Raw genomic sequence first — 9,901 nt, 5'->3', positions numbered from 1 at the left:
ATCATACAGAAATTATCAAAGAGAAGAGGTTGAGAAGGTATAATATTCCAGAAATTAGGTCAAGCATGGCTTTCCAGCACTTCTCTGAGGATTAAATGTTTAGGAGGCATAGAAAACTTTGGCCAAGTCTCATTCCTATCCATCCCCATGAATGTGGAGAATTTGGAGCTTTCTAGCTTCCCATTAGTATTCTAGCCAAATCCTCAGAGCAAATGATGATGATGCCTTCACTAGGAGATAAGGATATATGAATTCATATTCAATATGCATAAGGGGGATATCTTAGCACCCCACAAGTAGGAGAAAAGGAATTCCAGAAACCAAGTGCTATGAGTTACCCCTTCTCCACATGTATTCTCTAACCTAGAGCCCATATTCCCTTGGGTTATTTAGGGTGGGAAATGGTGGGAGAATGTGTCACAAACTACTTGGGGGGGTATTTTATACTAATTTGTATTATACCTAAGTAAATATCTCTTTCTAAAAGCTATTTAATTCTGACTGACTAACATTATTCTCAGTTGATAATCTTGGGGAGAAGCATACTGGTGAGGCTTGAGCCAATAATATTAGGGAATTTTCCCTCCTCTTTACTTCTCAAGGGCACCCATAGAATGCTGGAATATAGCCATCTCCCCTGAAGGGAAAATAAAGCTAATTTGTCAGTGGGAATTAGATAAAGTTATAGATACATAGAATTGGGCGTCATCAGCTTTGACATTGCACTTGAACCCACAGAGGCTTATATAATTGCCAGAAGAAAGAAGAGCAGAAAAGAAGGAGCCTGGACAGAGCCTTGGAAAATAGATTTGAAGGGGAGAATGATTGAATGATTCTTATTATTTAATGGAAGGAGAGACAGACAGAGAGAGAGAGAGAGAGAGAGAGAGAGAGAGAGAGAGAGAGAGAGAGAGAGAGAGAGAGAGAGAGAGAGAGAGAAGTGATGGTAGACAGTTGAAAGTGCCTAGAGCACAAAAAGAAGAATGAATTTGCTCTACAGGAATATGCAATCTATCTGATTGCTGACTGGATACCTATTACCTGATTTAACTTTCAACTTGTAATAGGAAAAAATATGTTCCTTGATTTAAATAAAAATTCCTTTATTGAGATACTTTAGGGGATATCCAGGTGGCAGTTGGCAATCCAAGACTGGACATCAGAGGAGAGATTAAAAATTACTAAGTAAGAATAGAATAACCCAATTCAACATATACACACTCTCATTTTGAATACAGTTGAATGGATTTGATTTTCCCCCTTCCCTTTTGTTCACAGGGTCTTTCTTTATTTAAACCCGAGTATAACCAAAGAATAGGGTGGGCAGTTCAGAATGGCAAATGATAGTGGGAAAGTAATTATCCTAGCAGGAATTTGTGTCTTAGCCCTGCCTCTGTGACTCATCACACCATAGCTGTTGCACCTAGAGCAACTCACTTTCTCTTATGGAGCCTCAGTTTTCCCACTGGTGAAATAGAATTAAATGAGATAATCTCTAAGGTACCTTCCAGCTTCCATATTCAGTGATCTCTTAGCTCCTCAATCCCAATGTATTTCCAACCTCAACTATCAAGTGAGGAAACAGAGCTAGATTTTCCCTGGCACCAGACTAGGATGAGTCCGTGGTCCCTATGTCCTTTTTGGAATTGAACAATAAAAATCCAACATCTCCACATGGCAGTTCTCCAAATAGTTCAATATAGCTATCTTTTCCCCTATATTCCAAAGCTTCTATTCTCCAGATAGCAAATGAAATGAAGAGGGAAAAGAAACACCCTTATAGACATAATGCTGTCCAGATTGGCATAGTGCTGACATGTCTGACTCTCAACAGTTACGTTCTAAAGTGCTTCACCTTTTAGTGCACAATAGTATTCAAATTTAGTTTTTCCTGATACCAAGCTCAGCATTCTATATCCTATGCTAATTAGCTGTCTCAAAAATGAGGGGTTTGGATTAGGCCCATCAGTCAACAAGAATTTATTGGAATAGATGGATAAAGACGGAGGTTCAAATCCACTTACTAGTCCTGTGATTCTGGACAAATCACTTAACCTCTGTTTCCCTCTATTTCCTCATCTGTAAAATAGGGATAATAATAGCACATACATTCCAGAGTTGTTGTAAGGATCCAATGAGATCATATTTTAAAGCTCTTTGCAAACCTTAGAGTACTCTAAATATTATATAACTGTCCATCACACTTCCCTCCTCGATACTCTCTTCTCTTTAGGATTTCAGGGCACTATTTTCTCTTTGGTCCCCTATTACCTATCAAATCATTCTTTCTTGGTCTACTTGGCTGGATTCTTCTCCAGATCACACTCTCTAACCATAGCTGTCCCTCAGGGCTCTGTCCCAGCCCCTCTTCTCTCCTCCCTCTATACCAGTTTACTTAGTGATCTCATTAACTCCCATGGATTTAATTACCATCTCTCTGCTGTCAATTATCAAATCTATCTTTCCTGACAACTTATGCTGACTTCCAATTGCCTTTCAGACATCTCTAACTAGATGTCCAACAGATATCTTAAATTCCACCTATCCAAAAAAGAACTCAATATCTTTCCCCCTAAACCTTACCCCCCTACTTTCTCTCTTCCTGTTAAGGGTACCCCAAACCCCCAGACCCTCAGGCTCACAACCTAAGCATCATCCTAGACTCTTTATTATCTTTCACTATCTATATCCAAACTGTTGCCAAGGTCTGTTGATTTCACCTGTGCCCTCTCCTCTCCTCTGACAGTACCCCTATTTGTCCAGTCGCTCATCATCTTCTTCTTGGACTATTGCAATAGCTGCTGATGGGTCTGCTTGCCTCAAGGATCTCTACTTCAATTCATCTTCCATTCAGCCAGTGATTTCCCCAAAGTTCAGGTCATATTATCCCACTACTCACTACACTCTAGTGACTCTCTATGACCTCTAGGATAAAAAAAAAAATTCTCTGGCATTCGAAGCCCTTCATAACCCTGTCCCCGCTTACCTTTCCCAGATTTTTACAACTTACTCCCTGACATATACTCTTATATCCAACGATTCTGGTTTCTTGGCTGTTTCACAAACAAGACATTCTATCTCTCAGCTTCAGGCATTTGCCCTCTTCCCACTTTGGACTCCTTCCCTCCTTCTATTGGCTTTCCTAGCTTCCTTCAAGTCCCATCTAAAACTCCACCTTTTTAAGGAAATCTTTCCCAACTCCTCTTAGTTCTATTTTTACTTTTCTTGTTATAATGATTTTTTATTTATCCAGGATATGACTTATTTATATGCATACACTTACATGTTGTCTCCCCCATTAGACTGTGAATACCTTGAGGTTGGGAACTGTTGTTTGATTCTTTTTGAATCCCCAGTTGTTAGCACAGTGCCTTCCACTGATCTCTTCCGTGTATTAATCTATGGTGTTCTTATTCAATGAGAAGTCATGTTATTCCTGCTGAGTCTTAAACACCTCCTCTGTGAAACTGAGATATTAACACTTATTTTCATCTCCCATTGTGGAGAGCATCTTTTTTATTTTATAAAGATATTTTATTTTTACCTAATATATGCAATAACAAACTTCCTCAAAAGTTTTCCAAAGTTATATGCTCCAAATTGTCTCCTTCTCTCCTTCCCTTCCCCTTCCCAGAGCTGACAAGCAATTTGATCTGGGCCATACAAACATGCATGTTACATGCATTATCATGCAAAACATATTTTGTGAAAAACTTCTGTGGAGAAAATATGGTAGCAAGTCCAAAGCCTTACATTAATAATGGCCTTTATGAGAAGTAGTGTGATATATATTTTTTAAAAAAGACAACTGGATGTCCACTTGTGAGAGGCCTAGTTTTCAATCCTTACTCTCATGTTTTGGTTTGGGAAGCCATAGAAACAAGGAAGATGGAAGTGACCAACAAAGACATTTTTCTGTCGTCATAGTCGGTTGTTTTAGATGTATTCAAATCTTTGTGACCCCATTTAGGGTGACAAAAAACCTGGAGCTCATTTTACTGATGAGAAAACTGAGGCAAATGAGTTTAAGTGTCTTGGATAAAGTAGTCACAGCGTAATGGATTTAGGCTTAGATGGAACCTTAGACACTGAATCTAATCTTCATTAGTTTCTGGATGAAGAAACTGAAGCCTGGGAAGAGGAAGTGAATTAGGATCACAAATTTAGAGCAAGGACTTTAGAAGTCATTGTATCCAATTCCTTCATTTTACAGATGAGGAAACTGAGGCCCATAAACTTATCCAAAGTCACATTAATAGTAAGTGTAGGTGGTGTGGTTAGTCTTATCTCCTAAGGCAGTTGATTTTAATTTTAGACATCTTTTATAGGTTGTGAGTTTATAAAAGCAATGTAATCATAGACTGAGAGGTGGACAGGACCTCTGAGGCCATCTAGTCTAGCCTCATACATTTTACAGATGAAGAAGCTGAGACCTAGAGAGATTTAATCATTTATCCAAAGTCCCACAGGTGGTCAGTGACAGAGCTGAGTCCTCTATCTGTAATCTAGCTCTCTTTCCTCCAATCCCTGCTCTCTGAGCCTGTTTCCTCATTTATAAAATGAAATTACTAATGGCTTTCACTGCTGGCCTCCTGAGCTGAGGGAGAGAAAATGCTTTGAGTGGTATACAAGTGGTTGCTCTTAGGAGAAACAATGACCCAAGCACCCCTCCTCCTGCAAGCCCATTGGTCAGGAGAGAGCCAGGAACCAATGAAGATAATCTTGTGAACACTAGAGGCCTTTTATCCAAAATGCACCAAGGTGTGGGCTTGGTCCTGAGTGATAAAAAACATGATCTGGCAGCAGGCTAGGGAAGAAAGAAATGCAGACTGTTATAAGTGTGATAAAACTCCCATCAATCACTGCCAAGACTGAGCAAGTACACTAATACTAGGCTACATGATTACACTTTCTTGGGCTTTTCTGTCAAACTGTTGTGTTCTTGCATACCAAGTCACCAGCAGATATAAAACACTGGGAGGCAAAAGAAAGAAGGGGGGGGGGGGAGAGTATAAAACCCAACAAACCAAACCAAACTCTAGCCTAACATATAAACAACTGAATCCTCAAAGAAGGGCTTTGCCAACTAAGTTCATTTTCCCCAATATTTGAGCAGACATTTGTCCTTCCCACAAAATTAAACTTTGAAGTGTCTGCTCCCTCACTAAGCCTGCTCAGGGTATTTTTTATCAACCAACTAATCTGAAAGTTTGCCAGTCAATCAAAATGCTTCTCTGATCTCTTCCTGTCAGGACAGGGAATCAGTCATGACCACTAAAACCAGGCAGTCATCTTGGAATGTTTGCCATCCAATTAGAATGCTTCACTGATCCATGTGGATCAACATGAGGAATCAATTGGCTATCACCAAAATCATCCAGTTGACTTGGAATAGTTAGCAGTAAACTGATGCTCATGTGACACAACAGGGAATTGTGTCATCACTGACATCGTGGTAGATGTTATAATGGTTCATGGTAGTTGTCACACAGTTCCATTGGTGATGTGTTGCTTCCAGAGAAGATTACCTCTCTTCTTGCCTACATACATACTCAACATCATGGCTTCCAAGTATCTCTCCTTTTTTTTTTAACTCTTACTTCCCATCTTAGAATCAATACTATGTTTTGTTCTAAAGCAGAAGAGGAATAAGGGCTAAGCAATAGGGGTTAAGTGACTTGCCTGGGGTATGTGAATCTTAAAATTGCTCAGACTCTACCTTAGAACATTTGGTTAAGGCTATTCCCCATTTAAACAATGGAGGTACTTGATCAGGAATGTATTGGGAATTTTAACATTACTCCACCCATACTTAGGCATACTTTAGGGAAGATAAAGTTGTAAAACTCCTTACTGAAATGAAAAAATACTTAACTCATACTTATAGTGAGGCCAAAACCTTAAGCTAGGTCTGTTTTTAGATCTAATATAAAAGGGTACTAAGTACCTATAAAGGTTAAATTAATCACTATAAGGTCAAGCAACTTACAAAACGCAAGCTTAATAAAAGAAGTGTGAAGTTTTAGTCTACTCAGAGAAGGTGATAACAAAAGAAGATGTGAATTAAGAATGGTCAGTCCTGTGGAAAGTGTCTACTGTGATTGATAGATGTGAAAATTTAGGGGAGGTGACATAAGGAGAAATTTCTCTTTAAAAGGAGCTGGCTCTCTCAACTTAGGAGCTAGTTGGATCTCAGACTAGTTGGAGTAGCTGGGCTTCTGAACTTAGTTGGAGTTTTGCTTGGGACAAAATCTTGTGGTGAGTGGATAAAAGACTGACTTAGTTTTCTCTCCTAAAGAGAAAGGCCTAGGCCATTTGGCCTAGGCCCTAGGCCTTTTCCTACTATTTCCTCTTACTCTGTCTCTTTCCCTTCCCTTAATTCCTTCATTCGTATTAATTAAAATCTCCATAAAACCCAGCTGACTTGGGTATTTCATATTTGGGGATTTTTCCCATGGCAACCACTTACTTTTGATATAAAATCAAGACACTAAAATTATTTTTACAGTTTTGGCAATTCACAGTCATTGAACCCACATTTTCGCGGTCACAGGTAACACAGCTAGAAAGCTGTCTTGAGATCAAATTTGAACCCAGACCCTCTGGTCTCTAGACCTAACTTTCTCTCCAATCTTTAACCCTATCTATCTCTATCTGAGCACTGAAATGCCCCTTATGCCCAGGCTCTGTTTTAAGTACTTGGGATACAAAGATGAAAAACAATCCTGCCTTTATATTAATGTGAGCAAGGGTGGATAGGAAAACATGTATATAGTGCTAAGGGAAATAAGGGAATGTTTTCCTAGTACTTCATTCTCTTTTAAAATCCTGTGCCCTGGGAAATGTTCCTTTATATCCCCAGTACTTAAAACAGTGACTGGCATATAGTCAAGGTTTAATATATGCCGTTGACTGCCGCCTGACTTTTCTCTAACATTCTTTCTTAGCACTTGGGAAGCCCCATTGACCACTCTACATTTTCCAGGACATTTAAGAGGATGCCAAGGACTCTGATCCTTAGTCCTCTCCCTTGAACCAATGTCTCTGATCCCAGGAGATGGGGACCCATCATGGTACAATGGAAATGGTATTATTCTTAGAGTGATAGCTCAAGGTGCAAATCCTTTCTCTGATGCTTTCTATCCATGTGGCTGTGGGCAAGTTACTTAAAGGCTCTGCATCTCAGGTTCTTTAATATGAAAGCTGAAGACCCAATGATCTTTCTCTGAGGTCCCTTCTAGCTTCAAATCTATGAATCATATAAACAGCCAGTAAAGAGTTGAACGTGAGCCATGGAGTCAAAAGAACCAAACCAGATGTTTGACTCTTCTTGTTTCCCCCAAATGAAAAAAGTCAGACCCACCAGCTGCTCTTCAGTCTCCAAACTATTTTTCAATGTTCTCCCAACAAGCTCAGAGCTGGCTTGCCACCCTGTGCAGGTATTTAATATGGGAAAACTTTAATCACGTTTGTTTTCCTGTGTTTTGTCCCTACGACAAATCATTTTTAATGGGAGCTAAGGAATAAAAAAAAGTTGTAGCAAATCTTGGCTGACGGTTTTATCACCCACCTAACATCTCCAGGCCCCAGGATGGCTTTGCTGCCACCTGCAAATCATCCTGAGAGAGGGGAGGAAGGGGGAAATAGATAGAGAGACAGAGATAGAGAGAGACAAAGAGAGAAGGACAAAAAGAGAGACAGAGACAGACAAATAGAGAGACAGAGGCAGATGGAGAGGGGGAGGAGAGAGAGGGAGAGGCAGAGACAGACAGAGTGAGAGGAAGAGAGAGAGAGAGAGGAGAGAGAGAGAGAGAGAGAGAGAGAGAGAGAGAGAGAGAGAGAGAGAGAGAGAGAGAGAGAGAGAAAGTGAGGTCAGAGGGGAAATGGAGAGACAGAGAGAGTAAACACATCTAAACTTTTATTCAAGAGGAAACTTTGCTTTCATTAAATTTCATTATAGATGATAATCCCACTGTACTCTGCTCTGGTAATTCCATACCTAAAGTAGTATAATCAATTCTGGGAGTTACATTTTGGCAAATTTGAGATCAACCACAGAAGGGTGACCCAGATGATGAAGGACTTTGGGTTCACGTAAGAGAATCAAGTAAAAGAATTATAAAATGAAGGAAACTCAGGTTAGAGGGAGCAGGTAGAGTGTTGGGTGTGTTCTAGTATTAGAAGGTCTGGTTGTGATGATAATGTTAATTTGACATTTAATTAGTGTCCTCAGAGACAGAGATAGAAAATGGAGGAGGGGAGATGGGGAGATGCTTTAGGTAGCAGCAGGAGAGGTGACAAAATACTTAGGCTAAGATAGCCTTTGTGTCCTGGTAAATGTGAAAAGTGGTCTGTGGATAGCTAGATTCTTACATTTGGTTCTTAAGTAACTTATTCATGGTTATTCAGCTAATTAGTGACATCATCATTGCCATCATTATTATCATACTGGGAGCTAACTCTGTCTTCCCCTTCTGTGAAACTATCCCATTGTAGGGAAGCAGGATTTTGTAGATAAATGGTACCATAAAATAGATATTTACTCCCTGAATCAGAATCCCTCCAGTTCTGGAACTATTTTTCCAGGACTTGGGCATTTCCTAGTTCTTATTTTGGAGGTTGTACTTCCTGGATCTCTGCCCCTTCTTTCTAGCAGGAGCCAAAGTTCCTCCTTCTCTCCCCAAAGAGAAGAGGTTTCTTTGAGGTAGCAAGTTCCCACAATACCCTTGGAAACAGGAATTCACAGAGCCACCAACCAATACTAGAAAACACAGCTTTGGGGCTTAGTCTCAATTTTCTACAAGTGTAATATCTGTATGTGTGTGCAAATATTAATTTATATGAAGAAGCACAAAAATCCTCTTTGGGGGATTAACCTGTGCATGGTTCCAAAGCCAGAATTATAGAATATCAGAGTCGGAAGGGATTTCTGAGGGCATCAGAACAAGAACTCCTCCTAGGGCATCATTAACAACTAACTCCCTGGCCTCTTTTTTTTTTAAGTTTCTTTAATTAATTAAGAATATTTTCTATGGTTCCATGAATCATATTCTTTCCCTCCCCTCCTCCCTCTACCTTCTTATAGCCAATGAACAGTTCCACTAGGTTTTATATGTGTCATCGATCAAGATCTATTTCCCCATGTTATTAATATTTGCATGAGTGTATGCAATGGACCAGGACATTTCTGAGGGACTTATGAGAAAGAATGCTCTCCATATCCAGAGAAAGAACTGTGGGAGCAGAAACACAGAAGAAAAACAACTGCTTGATCACATGGTTCAATGGGGATATGATTGGGGATGTAGTCCTTGGCCTCTTCTTGAAGACCTCCAGTGAAAAATAGCCCAGTATGTCCCAAGGCCACCTAAGATTTTTTTAACAACTCATTGCTAGAAAAGTTTATAGATATATAGACTTAATTTATCTCCTTGCAACTTCCATTTATTGTTTTTTAGTTCTGCCATCAAGGCAAATCCAATTCCTTTTTCACCTAATGATCATTCAAACATTTGGGGAAAAAAGTTGCTGAGCAAACAGAGTTTTCTCTTCTCTAGATTAAATAGTCCTAATTCAGACTTTTTGCCATGCAGGTTGCCCTCCTCGATCACTCCCCAGCTTAAGAAAGTCTCTCCTAAACTGTGGACCCCAGAAGCAAACGTCAGCCTCCATATGTAATCTGAGTCCCTGGGCAGAGGACTTCAAAACTATCACTTTCTTAGTAGTGGGCACTATACTTCTCAATCTACTTGAAGATTGCATTACTCACCTCATGCAAGGTCAAAAGCTGGATTATAAGTGGTTAAGAGTAAAGTGAAGGAGGGAAAGTTGAGGTACCTATCTTAGATGATATTTTCAAGGAATTTAGCCACAAAGAACAGAATAGATATAGAATAATAAT

Source organism: Monodelphis domestica, chromosome 3 (assembly GCF_027887165.1).
Source record: "Monodelphis domestica isolate mMonDom1 chromosome 3, mMonDom1.pri, whole genome shotgun sequence".
Classification (NCBI taxonomy): domain Eukaryota; kingdom Metazoa; phylum Chordata; class Mammalia; order Didelphimorphia; family Didelphidae; genus Monodelphis; species Monodelphis domestica.
This window is presented reverse-complemented; position numbering follows the sequence as displayed.